At 32.8% G+C, this 13890-nt stretch overlaps 1 pseudogene; it reads right to left on the bottom strand.

The window, feature by feature from the left end:
• LOC138387483 (ubiquitin-ribosomal protein eL40 fusion protein-like) overlaps positions 1 to 2901 on the bottom strand; it is a 61087-nt pseudogene extending 58186 nt beyond the window's left edge.
• Positions 2902 to 13890: the final 10989 nt, after the last annotated feature.

Here is a 13890-nt window from a genome sequence, read left to right as displayed (position 1 = left end):
TTAGGATAATATATTTGTTCCAAGTTTTCTACATGAAGCCTTCTTTTGATCCTGAAAGTTATCCTGTTAGGATCTCCTAGCCTCTGGCATTCAGTTGCTTAAAGCAGCATGTTCATTTAGCTGTGGATGCTGTGATACTTTAGTGCAATGTTCAGTCAACACAACTCCGAGTCACATGTGATAAATTAATAATGCAAGATTCTTTTCATAGCGTTGCCTTGCCTTTTTAAGTCAGTGAAAGATTACAACATGCGTTATTTTTGTTGCTTTATTAAACAGAAGTCACAACAAATTGTCTGGCCTTTTAGTTAGGCTGACCTTTCTGGCCCATGAATACCAGCTGTAAAAGCTAGATAGAATAGTTACCCTATATTTGCCAGACTTTTAATAAAGCAATTTTGAGTGTAGGAAAAAAATGGAGAATCGATAAATGGCACATACACACACACGTGCACACACGCACACACACGTATATGTATGAGTGTGATAATTTATGCACACATATATTATCTATGTATCTATTTCTCTTTGCAAGGTGTAGATATGAAAACAAAATTAATTTTTTTATATCTATTCACTGTCATTCAAATAATCAAACACAGTTTAATGAAAGCTGTATAACAGACCTAATTTCAGAATTAAAAAACAGACTTTCTAAAATATTGGCAATTGAAAACTTACCCAACAATGTATTTTAGAGTTTCTTTATTTTAAAATAAAATGGCAGTGACACAGCATTGTTCTGGGTATAAATTTGACAGTTTGTGAATCTGTATTTGACAAAATATCAACAGGATATAACAAAAAAGCCTTATTTTTTACAGATCTCTCTTTCATAATTTTACATTAAAAACATGGTCATCATTAAAAAAAATAGGTACATGTAAAATTTTTCAAAGTGTAAGAAGCATTGTCAATTAAAAATATTATGGGCAAATAAAAAAATCTATGGAAAAGCCAACCATATGACTTGTCACAATGGCTCTTTTGCCTCTGCCTCTCTAGAATTTATATCTTTTATTTCTTCTTCAATACTTGATTATATGAACTAGAATAGCCAATACCATATGAATAGCAAAGTGTTAGGATCTTATTTTGGACATATAGATAAAATTACTCTGGGATTTTAGAAGTGAATATAATAAAAGCTCTTGGTTTAAAATAAGTTGTTTTTATTACCTAAAGAAGATTTTCATTCTTATTTATATATTTTTATCAGGAATGGTTGTTGAATTTTATCAAATGTCAGTTCTATATATATTCAAATGCTTTTATGATTTTTAATCAACATGATATAAAAAAGTTAATAATTTTTTATTAGATCATCTTCATAACCCTAGGTTAAACTAGGATTGAGTATAATGAGGTATTCTTAACATGGGAATCACTTTTATTTTATTTAAGTTTTAAGTTTTTATTAATATGAGAATCTGATCTATAGTTTTCTCTTGGATTTTTTTTTAAGTTTAGCTCCCCATACTTTTTTCATTCTTAAAAATTAAGAGAAACTCTTGTCTCTTTTTCCCTATCATCCCCAATTTTAACCACTGCAAAATAGAAAATAAAAAAATAATGCAAAGTAAAGTTATATTTGACTATGATGAAGAAATTGTGACCAATTTAATAAAACTTTAAGTTGAACTTATATCAGCAACTATGTATCCATAGTCCTCTTCATGATTGCGTTATAGTATTGGTTGCTATGAAATAATTATCAGCATCAATACATAACATCAGAAACTAATCTGAGAAATCGTCCCAGATGACTTTATTACTAGCACTTGTTGTATCCCAGGAGGGCTTCAATTCTTCCAAATATCCAGTATATTTTTATTAGAAGCAAAATGGCATTTATTTTGAAATACTACACAGGCATTTGCATTTTCCATTTTTAATTATGAATTCCTATATATCTACCATTCATTATCTCTTCTAACTTGCACCAATATGTCAATTTTGATTGATCAATTTTAATACTATTTTGGGGGCTAAGCCTGCTTAAATATAACTTAAGGCATTTGTTCTTAACTTTTTTCTTTTTGGTTTTGATCACAGACACAACTGAGTATCTGATGAAGTTCTTGACCTTTCCATAGGAAAAATAAATACAAACCTAAAACTGTACATTAAATATCAAGGTTTTAATCAATCCATTATAATTCATTGACGGGACGTGTGTTAAGTTAGGCAGTCCCCAGGTTATGGACAAGATACGTTCCTGAGAAATTTTTAAGTTTTTAGGTGAGATTTGTATGTAACTTGGATCCTTGATGAACTATGCATATATGATAATAATATACCATAATGGCTCATAGGTGATATAATAATACAGTGTGATGTTGGGTAGACAGCAAGGGAGCTCTAGCCCCTCCTGCGGACAAAGGCGGTGGAGCAATTGCCACATCTGAGGGAGGAGGGAACACCTTACTAATCTACCAATCAGAACTTAGCCTGCCAAACGCAAAAGAATGCAGAGAATTCCCCAGTCCGCCGGCCAAGCAGTACAGGTACAATAGGGTTTGGAAGGTGACCTAGAACAACCTAAGGGTAATTATCAGGACCTAGAACAACCTAAGGCTTAAATCTACATTGCAGTTCACTCCCACTGAATGGGCTTTCAGAGAGGCTCACAAGAGATCCGCATGTGTGGTAAGATTCAGGTTATATAACTCCCAACTGTCCATCAAAGTGGTTTGATGGTGACATCTGAACCATGAGGAGGGTCCAATTCAAACAGTATAAAACAAGACCTCAGACCATAACCAAGGCCTTTTTGTTATGACTAGGGGTCCATTGTTTGTCTGTGGCGAACGTATCTTGCTCTTGCTCTGTGAACCTATCTTGTCCTTCCTCAATAACCTTCATTTTCATGCTTACTTTGCTTTCAGTGTGTCTGGTCATTCTTCCGCCAAAAGCACACCAAGAACTGAGAACACAGACAAGATTACCAACCCAACAATAATATTGTAATAATAATAATAGTACCCCTGTATTGTAATAATTTACAGAAACTATTGTGCTTTTTCTTTTAATTCAAACAAATAGAACATAAAAACAAACATGTACAAATAGTTTAGATAAGAGATGGGAAAAATTTCAAAAAAGAATAGCAAAGTTTAACACTCATCTAATGTCACATCAACAACATCTATTAATTCATATTCAATAATAGGAATGTTATGCTTATTTTGATCTTCTAACCAAATCAACGATAACTTTAAATCATTTCAATAATTAATCCACTATGCTGCTTAGTAATAACTGATACTCTCATTGGAGCACTGCCGTTCACATGTTCAATTATTTTCACTTTATCCTTCATAATTGTTCCTACAGTCGAGTGACTGAAGCCTAATGCTTTCCCAGTGATTGATGGCATCTGGCCCTTCTCTGATTGCTTAATTATTTCTATTTGTGTTTCCACTGTAACCACCTTTCTCTTTGCTGCAGTCTCACCTGGACTTGCAGTGAACTTTTGCTTTGGAGGCAGGGTCATAAGGGTAAATACAGACTCACAAAATCAAATTAAAAAGTTATGACAAAGTGATGCTGTGTGTAAGTGACCATGAGACCTGCCCCTAGCATAAAGACACTGCTCCAATGAACCGCTTATGCCATGTGGGTTTGTTTACATGCATGGAAGAAACTAGTTCCCAAATTACCAATTTAATCATTTAATTATAAATTATCCTTATAGGCAGCTTTGAAAGCCCATTCGTGAGTACGAAATGCCATAAGTTGGGTGGTGCATAACCCAGGTTTTCTGTAGTCAGGGACTGCCTGTACCTGTAACCTAAGGAATGCATTAACTACTTAAAGTGTCTTTGGGATATTTTGACTTTCAACAGGATTTAATAAGAGGCGAGATTAAAACTTGATTCTGAATAAACATTTTATGCTATAGATAATGTAGATTTTATATCAAGTATAACAAAAAATTTTCAAGGATAGTGACATATATTCTATAGTTAATACCTTTTAGATCTGAAAAATACAGGAGAAATTTTCCTGGAATCATAGAGATGAAAAGAACTATTTCTTTTTTCTCATGTGTGATTTTAAACCTTACTCAATTTCCAAAGTATGCATGCATTTATATATGTATGCATGCATGAACATATATATTTCTTTATCATACTCCATTTAATTTAACAACTAATTATAAGTCATAGCCTCACAATAGACATGGCTATGTTAAGGAGCACTGTCTATATTGAGTTAGGCCTCTTTTTTTAATCTAGGAAAATGTTGAGGTTTTACAAATCTGATAGATTTTGTCTAGACTGATATCTAAATTTAAATATCAAGGCCTTTGTTATGTACATCATTCATAACCATCTCTTCTATAAAATAAGAAATCACATCCCACTTTAAAATGTAATTACCTCTCTATATATCTCATTTTAAACACTAACTTTTAAACTTATAGAAATGAAAGTATGTATTTTAAATTTGTTTTCTATGTGGTGAGAAATACAGTTTCTCTGACCTATTACCCCATACTTCTATTGTACACGCTTACACACAGAGCTTCTGTAAATTCTGACATTTCTATGGTACTTTCTGTTGAAAACTTTGGCAGGCACATGTTAATAAAGGTGCTGAATGCAGCAGAGTGTTAGTGGTATCTGGAGAAGACAATTATTTTTGGCTCTAGAGGCCAGAGACAGAGGTACCAGAAAAGTATGCACACACATCTCAAATCTATAGAAATATAACTGTCAGAGGGCTTCAAGCTTCACTAAACCACCAGATTGGGAAATTAGGAGTTTGAAACAATTGCATTTAGCTCTCTTGGGCAGGCAGGTCCTATCTGACTTGGGTGTTATGAAGGAGGTATGTTTTATCTGTACAATTTTGACATATTTTTAGATGCAGTGAATCAACTTTTGGGTGATGGAAATTTGTGAGTTCTGTGCTACCTCTTGGTGTCTCATGAAGCATAAGCCTTTTACACATGCAGAATTTCAATAAGTAAAACCATTCAAAGCTTTAGGGTTAATGTGAGAAATACAGTCATCAAGGAGTATCTGCATAGGTCAAATTTTTTTCAATATGTTTACAAAATTTTCTGTGTAATTCAATGAAATTTTTTTCTATTATTATCTGAGATATAAACTCAATTTTTCATTATGTTTTAAGTGCATAGGCAAAGAATTTAAATAAATCCATATTATTCCAATTTTTTTTTTATATTTTTGTTTTCTCTGTGTGTTTTTAGGGGTCCGGATAGTCTGATGTGTACGGACAATTTATCATTTGCCCCCTTAAAATAATAGCAATTGAATAATTGCAAACAATGTTTTACTTGTGCTAATATGCTGCCCAAATTCTTGCATGCTTCAAAAGAAAGGCCACACTTTGGAAAATGTCCCTATATAAATGAACCTGTGAAAATATGGCATTTTTCTGTGTACGTACAAATAACATATTAATTGCCACATTTTTTTTTCTAATTTCACATAGAGAAAAAGCAATATTATACATAAATATAATATAAATTTCAAATAGATTCCAATATGTTATGTACTCTTATATACATCTAACATGTCACTCAATATTCACATGATGAAACAAGAATATTTCTTACAGTTATTTCCCATCTAAAGAACATCAAAATCTATAACAAGGATAATGTTAACAAAATTATACTTAACACTACTGAACAGAAAGGTGCAGGTAGCATTGTGAGAGCCATCTGGAAGTCCTAATGGATGTCTGTAGAGCTCCCCACCCCCACACATACGCAAGCACAAGGCACTCCTTTTCTGTATGGGGAACAGAAAACATCTGTTTGGGTTTTTTTTTTTTTTTTTGAAATGCTGCCAAGTATGCATTGGAGCAGGTAGCATCAGGTTAAACTGTGTAACCAAAACCAAGCACTAATTGCATTTACCATATACACATTTTTTAATGACCATGATATTTTATGTCAAAGAAACTTTTAATTATTGTTTTGCAAACATTAGATATATAAGCACTTGAGCAACTTTGGGAGAAAAACACACCAATAGGAAAAACTACATTCATTTTCAGAACGTTTTCATCAATAATTACAATTTTCTTTAATTAGATACCTATGCTTTTTTATTTGCATTTGCTTTATTTTTTCTTTACTTTTAAAGATCTGGTTTCTGAAACCATCTTTTTATAGGTCATATGGGAATAAAATTTTTGCCAATATATTGTTTAACAACTTTCCTGCATTTACTTGGGCATTTAGTCCAAGAAGATGAATTTGGAAGTTTATGACAGTGTTTCTTCAAGTATATGACTATAAATGGTATCATATAACCCATAAATAATTATTCTCAAGAAAAATATGTAATTAAAAATTACAAATAAAATTAATGTTTAGTGATATCTCTAAATAAGTTTACCAACAAAATATTTATCAGACTGCCCAAACGTGTAGGTATGGGTTTATTTTTAAAAACTACATTCATTTACAAGGTATACCAATATTACAAGTAAAATAGATTCTGATTACTTTATGTAAAGATTAAAGAGTTCATTTAATAAGAGAGCTGCATATAAATGAGTTTTTATATCTGTGGTTGAATCAGAATAAGTTTAGAATATTTGTACTTTTCTCTTTCCTTTTATTTCAGTAAATATCCAATTATAATATTGTGTTTAACTATTAAAACTTTCCAAGTGTCATAAAAAATACTATCAATAGTAGTTATGCTATTGATTATTGTATACTATATTTTTATTTTGATATAATTGAACATTTTAGAAACTCAGAATTAGTAAGAAATGGTTTACAGACTTTGACCTATCTTCTTTCATATTTCTACTTTAAGATATTTTCTATTAATGATTATTTTTAAACATTTCCAAATATATTTCCTAAACAAAGAAATTATCTTTTCACTGCTTTCAGTATGTTTGGAGGCACTTCTATGATGGAAACATGAAGAGTTACACAGACTTCTCACCTGAAAAACAACCATAACTGGTGAAAATTATATGAAAATTTTTTAAAAAAAGCATTTAAAGTCTCTGAAAAGTGTCTTAATGGCATACAGGAAATGGAGAAATGTTTATTCAAGATAAGCTCCTAAATCTCTTAAGAACAACAGTCTGTGACATTTAAGCCATTGAGCCTCTCTATTTCTCTCCTTTTTCCTTATTTAGTGAAATGAAAGCTCTACTCCTGTTGATGCAGCCAATAATACAGGGCCTCCTGTCCTTCTAACTCCCAGTCTAGGACTATGGTATTTCCTGCAAGGACAGGCTCCCAGCATTTCTCATCTCCCACGTCAGATCCATGGTGCAGAAGCTCTATTCCAGACAAAGGCAGCTTAGAGGGTTGGGGCTACCATCCTATACAACCCCCTTATAGGTTGAAAGCTCTGCACCAGGGGCAGCAGACCAAGAATACCAGACCCCAATTTTCCTCATCCTAGCTCACGGCATTTCACTTCAGGAGAGGCAAGTAAAGAAGATCACAGGCTATTACACCTGCACAGTGCCATGCCAGTAAGGCAGGGGAGTCACTCTGAGAAAATCGGGTGACTGTGTTCACTCCCAGATCCAGGGCAGCAGAATGAGGAGGGATGGTGAGGAGGGCGGTGGAGAGAGTGAGAACAAGAACTCCATAGCTATCTTAAAATAACTGACTTTATTTGGAACAGCATATTGGGAAATTCAAGACTAAGGGCACTGTTGTAAACAATGGAGATTTTGGTAGTAAACAATTAAGAGGAGCTGATAGTTGATTGAAAGCAACAAGCTCATTTGTAGACTAAGCAGTAGTTTAATAGAGAGCCAGGGAAAGATACAGCTAAGAAGAGTTCCCCTGGAACTAGAATAAACTGCAAAAACTAGCCTCAAAACTACCCCTGCAAAGGGGCCCAGATCAGACAATAGAACAATTTGTGCTCCAGGGTGTTGTAAAAAACTGTAATCATCTTACAACTAGTGCAAAGTAATAGCTAAATGTGATACTAACAGAGGCAGACATCTTAAAAGAGGGCTTGGACAAAGAAGTAATCCAATAGAGCCCTATTAAAACTATCCTTATCCTAGGGTTAATATGCATATGCCCAAGGCTGGGCCCTCTGGGAAAGAACAACAAAGGATATACACTGCATGGGAAATACTGAAATATAGTCCAGTAAGTTACTAAACAAGCAAGAAGGCAAGCAACAGCAAAAGGATTGTATCTAAAGTTGCTATTTATGTTACCTAAAATGTTTGGTTTTCAACAAAATATTATAAAACATGCAAAGAAATTGGAAAGTATGATCTGCACAAAGAAATAAGACAGGGAAGAGAAACTGCCTTTAATAGTCTCTATATGTCAGATAGCAGATAAAAACTTCAAAAGAGCAATTATAAATACATTCAAAGAACTAAAGCATAACATGCTTAAAGAAGAAAGAACAGATATGGTAACAAAATCTCATGAAATAGAAATAGCAGTAAGGAAATAGAAATTATTTTAAAAAAAGAAAAAAAAATAATGGAAATTCCGAAGGTGAAAATTTTATTAACTGAAATGAAATGTTCACTAGGCAGACAAACTAGTAGATTTACACTGGAAGAATAAAATATGAATGTGCTTGAAGATAAATCAATGGAAATGATGCATTCTAAAAAATGGATTAACTAAGGAAGAAATAAAAAGGAACAGAGCCTCAGAGGATTGTAGAACATCATTAAACACACCAGTATACATGCAATGAGAGTACTGAGAAGAGATAGTAAAGAGACACAAGGAAAATATTGAAGAAATACTGGCTTTAAACTTTGCAAATTTTCCAAAACTTTAATCCGTGGATCTCAATAAACTCCAAGTATAATAACAATAAAACAATCCACATTCAAATACATTATAGCAAAAATGTTGAATATTAAAGGCAAAGAGTTGAAAAAAGTGAGCAAAATAATTCATCATGTAAAAGGAAAATCTAGTAAGAGTAAGAGCTGAATTCTCATTAAAAACAACAGAGGCAAGAGAGCAGTGGAATCACATATTCAAAGTACTGAACCAAGCCAAAAAAACAAAAATAAAAACAAAAACAAAAAACAGCCTGTCAAACAAAAATATACATTTTGAAACAAAGTAAAGCTTTCTTTCAAAAATGTGAAATGAAGAGAGATCCAGATAAAGAAAAACTCAGAAATTTGTTGCTAGCAGACCTGCCTTAGAGACTAAAATTCAGGCTGAAACTACAGGTTGAAAACAAGTGATCCCCGATGGTAACTTAAATCCATAAAAAATTCAAGCACTCTGATAGAGTAATTATCTGATTATAAAAGATAACATAAATGTATATTCTATTTTCTTCTTCTACCTTATTTTTTGAAATGTTTAAAACAATATATTATCATATTGTTGGGTGTTTAACATTCATATACATGTAATATATTTGACAATAACACATAAATGAAGTGAATGGAAACAAAGTTATATTGAAATAAGAAAATGACATAATATTGAATTCATGGAGAAAACCAGAAATGGTAAATATGAAGTTTAATATAAGAAATTATATAAATATATACTTACTCCCCCTTTGCTTCTCTCAGCTTTTTTAAGGACATAAAATTACATAAAATGATCATTATAACACCATATTTTGGGTTTACAACTTATATAGATGTGATATGTTTAACAATAATAATGCCAGAAGGAGGAAGAGGGAAAGAGCTATGTCATATTTCATTATCTCACTGGGATTATGTTAGTATAAATCTGAAGTATGTTCTTATATATAAACTTATCATATGTGGCTTAGCAACCACTAAAAAAAACCCTCAAAGTAGTAAAAAACGTTATTAAAATGTTATTAAAAGAATTAAAATTTTACACTAGAAAATATTCACTTAATGTGAATGAGAGCAATAAAGAAGAAACAGAAATAAAAAATACATGAGACATATAGGAAACAAAAAATAAAATGCCAGAAATAAATTCAGCTATATCAATAATGGCATTATATATGAATAGGTTAAATAATTGAATAAAAAACAAATTGTCAAACTGGATTTTGGTTTTTTTTTTATTTTTTAACAGATAAATGGTTTATTCATATAATGGAAAATTACATAGCAGTTAAAATAAATGAGCTAGATATACATATATTAACAAGGTTTAATAGCAAAAACAATAATTCAAGGAAAAAACATATAAAATATTAATATATGGTGCATTAATACCAATGAGGCATATTTTTTAAACTATCCAAAGCAATCGCCTATCTTTGTTTTAGATATACATATTATAATGATTGTTCACAACATGTATGGACCTACTTCTACCAGGGGGTACTTCTGCAGAGAGAGGGAGGGCCAGCATACTTAAAAAAAAAAAGGCTCAACCACACCTGTGTCTAGGAAACACATTTATATTTACAGTTATGAAAAAGAGGAAAGCACAAGGAAAGAAAAAGATATATCATGAAAAGTGAAACCATAGAAAGCTAAAGTGGCTATACTAACATCAGAAAAAGACTAAAACGAAAAAAAGACACTGAAATAAAGAGAGTATTGATAATGATAAAAATATAAATCCATTAGGAAGACATATAAATTATAAACATGTATGTACCTAACAATAGAGCCTTAAAATACAGAAGCAAAACTGGACAGGCACATGTAGAAGAATGAAACAGGGTTCCTATCTCTTACCATATAAAAAATTAAGATGGATTAAAAACTTAAATGTAAGACCTGAAACCTTAAAAATTCTAGAAGAAAACATAGGAAAAACTCTCCTAGACATTGGCCTAGGCAAAGAATTTATGACTACGACCCCAAAAGCAAATTCAGAATAACAAAAATAAATAAATGGAACTTAGTTAAATTAAAAACTCTGCACAGCAAAGGAAATAGCAAACAGAGTAAATAGATAATCTACAGAATGGGAGAAAATATTAAGAAACTATAGGGCTAATATCTAAAATCTACTAAGAACTCAAACAAACCAGCAAGAAAAAAAACAAATTACTCCCTCAAAAAGTGGGCAAAAGACATGAACAGTTTTTTCTCAAAAAGAAAATAGACAAATGGCCAGCAAACATATGAAAAAATGCTCAATATCACTAATCATCAGGGAAATGCAAATTAAAACCATGATGAGATATGACCTTACCCCTGTCAGAATGGCTACTATTAAAAGGACAAAAAATAGTAGATGATGGCACAGATATGGTGAGGAGGGAAGGCTTATACACTGTTGGTGGCAATGTAAACTTACACAACCTCTATGGGAAGCAGTATGTAGATTCATCAGGGAACTAAAAGTAGACCTACCATTTGATCCAGCAATCCCACTACTGGGTATCTACCCAAAGAAAGTGAAGTCATTTTATTAAAAAGATACCTACACCTGAATATTTATTTTAGCATAATTCACAATTGCAAAGATATGTAACCAACCTAAGTGCCCAACAACTGATCAGTAAATAAAGAAAATGTGATACACACACGCACACACACACGCACACCATGGTGTGCTGCTCAGCCATAAAAAAGAATGAAATGATTTCTTTTGCAGTGACTTGAGTGGAACTTGAGACCATTATACTAAGTGAAGTATCTCAGGAATGGAAAAACAAATACCACATGTTCTCACTTATAAGTGGGAGCTAAGACAAAGATAAGTATAGTGATAAAGTGGTATAACGGACATTGAAGGAGAAAGGTGAGGAATAAAAATCTACCTTTTGGGTACAACGTACACTATTCTGGTAATTGATACACTAAAAGCCCTGAGTTCAGCATCGTACAATTCATCCATGAAACAAGAAAACACTTGTTTCAAATTTTTTGAAACAAAATAAATTAATTTTTAAAAATTCAAGACAATGTGGTACTATCATTAGGATAGAAATATAGAAATGTGGAATAGAATTAAAAGTCCAGAAGTACACTCTAGAATTCACAATTGATTAATTATTAATTATTAGATATAATACCAAAAACACAAGTACAAAAATAGCAAAAAGAGAGAGACAATGAGAGAATTGAAAGATGGGAAGAATATTTGAATAGCTATTTCTCCAGAGAAGATATACAAATGGCCAATAAGCACATGAAAGGATGCTCAGCGTCAACTGAAGTTAGGGAAATGCAAAATCAAAACCATAATGACGACTGGGCGCGGTGGCTCATGCCTGTAATCCTAGCACTCTGGGAGGCCGAGGCGGGTGGATCGCTCAAGGTCAGGAGTTCGAGACCAGCCTGAGCAAGAGCGAGACCCCGTCTCTACTAAAAATAGAAAGAAATTATATGGACAACTAAAAAAAATATATATATATATATAAATTAGCCGGGCATAGTGGCACATGCCTGTAGTCCCAGCTACTCGGGAGGCTGAGACAGGAGGATCGCTCGAGCTCAGGAGTTTGAGGTTGCTGTGAGCTAGGCTGACGCCACGGCACTCACTCTAGCCTGGGCAACAAAGTGAGAGTCTGTCTCAAAAAAAAAAAAAAAAAAAAAAAACCCATAATGACATACCACTTCATATGCATTAGGCCTTTAGCATGGCTATAATCAAAAAGACAGAAGTATTGAAAAGGATGTGGAGAAAATGAATTTCTCATACATTGTTGATGGGAAGGTAAAATGGGACCAGCATTTTGGAAAACAGTCTGGCAGTTCTTCAATCTGTTAAATACGGAATTAGCATATAACCCAGCAATTCCACTCACAGTATGTACTCAGGAGAAATGACAACATGTGTTCATATGAAAACTTGTATTCAGATGGTCATGACAGCATTATTTGTAATATCCAGTAGTAGAAACAACCCAACTGCCCATCTACTGATAAATAGATAAACAAAATGTCATATCTATAACTACACCATGAAAAGTTATTTGGCAAAACCAAGAGATTAAGTATTGACATAGGCAACAGGATAAATGAACCTTGGAAACACTATGCTAAGTGAAAGAAGCCAGTCTCAAAAGAACATATTTATATGATCCAACATATACAAAATTTCCAGAATAGGAAAATCCATAGAGACAGAAAATACAGTTGGCCAGAATGGGAATGGGAATCACTGTTAATAGGTTATGAGGCTTCATTTGGGAGTGATGAAAATATTCTCAAATTGTTAGTGGTGATGGTTGGACCACTCTGAATATATGGTAAACCTTTGAATTATACACTATAAATGGGTTAGTTGTATGGTATGTGGATATTAGTTTAATAAAGCAGTTAAACATTTTATTCAGTTTGTCTAATGATGCCTTTTAATCCCTACATAACCATATGTATTTTACTGTTTCTTTTTGTATTATTTAACCGAATAAATTTGAGTTCTAGGCTTTCCAATTCTCTCTGAAACCCATTCTATTTTCTATGCTGGTTGCCATGTTCATATATAATTTTAATGAATATTCTTTAAACTATTTTTTTCTTCCAAGTTGTTATAGAAATATCTGTTTCTTCTCCTATCACATATCATCATGAATATTCACTGTGTTCTTGTAATCAACAAGACAACTTTCATCACTTTGCAAAATGTTAACTGGGTGCCTTTCTTTACTTTTCTATAATTATCTAAGATAAGGCCAAATTCCCTCATTGTTTTTAGTAGTTTACTGAATGCCACTGTGGACTTGGTCCTGTGGAAAATGCTTTGTATTCAATGCTTTGTGTCAATGTTTTAGGTCCTGCTTTACAGATAAAGATAATATGGTGTCATATTAGTTTACTAGGGCCACCCTAATAAATCACCATAAACGTGGTGACTTAAAAACAGAAATTGATTCTCTCACAGTTCTGGAGGCCAGAGCTCTGAAGCCAAGTTGTTGGCAAGGCCATGCTCTCTCTTAAGGCGGTACAGGATAATCCTTCTGGCTTCTTGTGGTTCTGGCATTCCGTGGTTTATGGCAACGTAACTCTAATCTGCCTCCATGTTCA

Source organism: Eulemur rufifrons, chromosome 1 (genome assembly GCF_041146395.1).
Source record: "Eulemur rufifrons isolate Redbay chromosome 1, OSU_ERuf_1, whole genome shotgun sequence".
In the NCBI taxonomy this organism is placed as follows: Eukaryota; Metazoa; Chordata; class Mammalia; order Primates; family Lemuridae; genus Eulemur; species Eulemur rufifrons.
The sequence above is the reverse complement of the archived record's forward strand: the minus strand, read 5'-3'. Positions and strand labels throughout refer to the sequence as shown.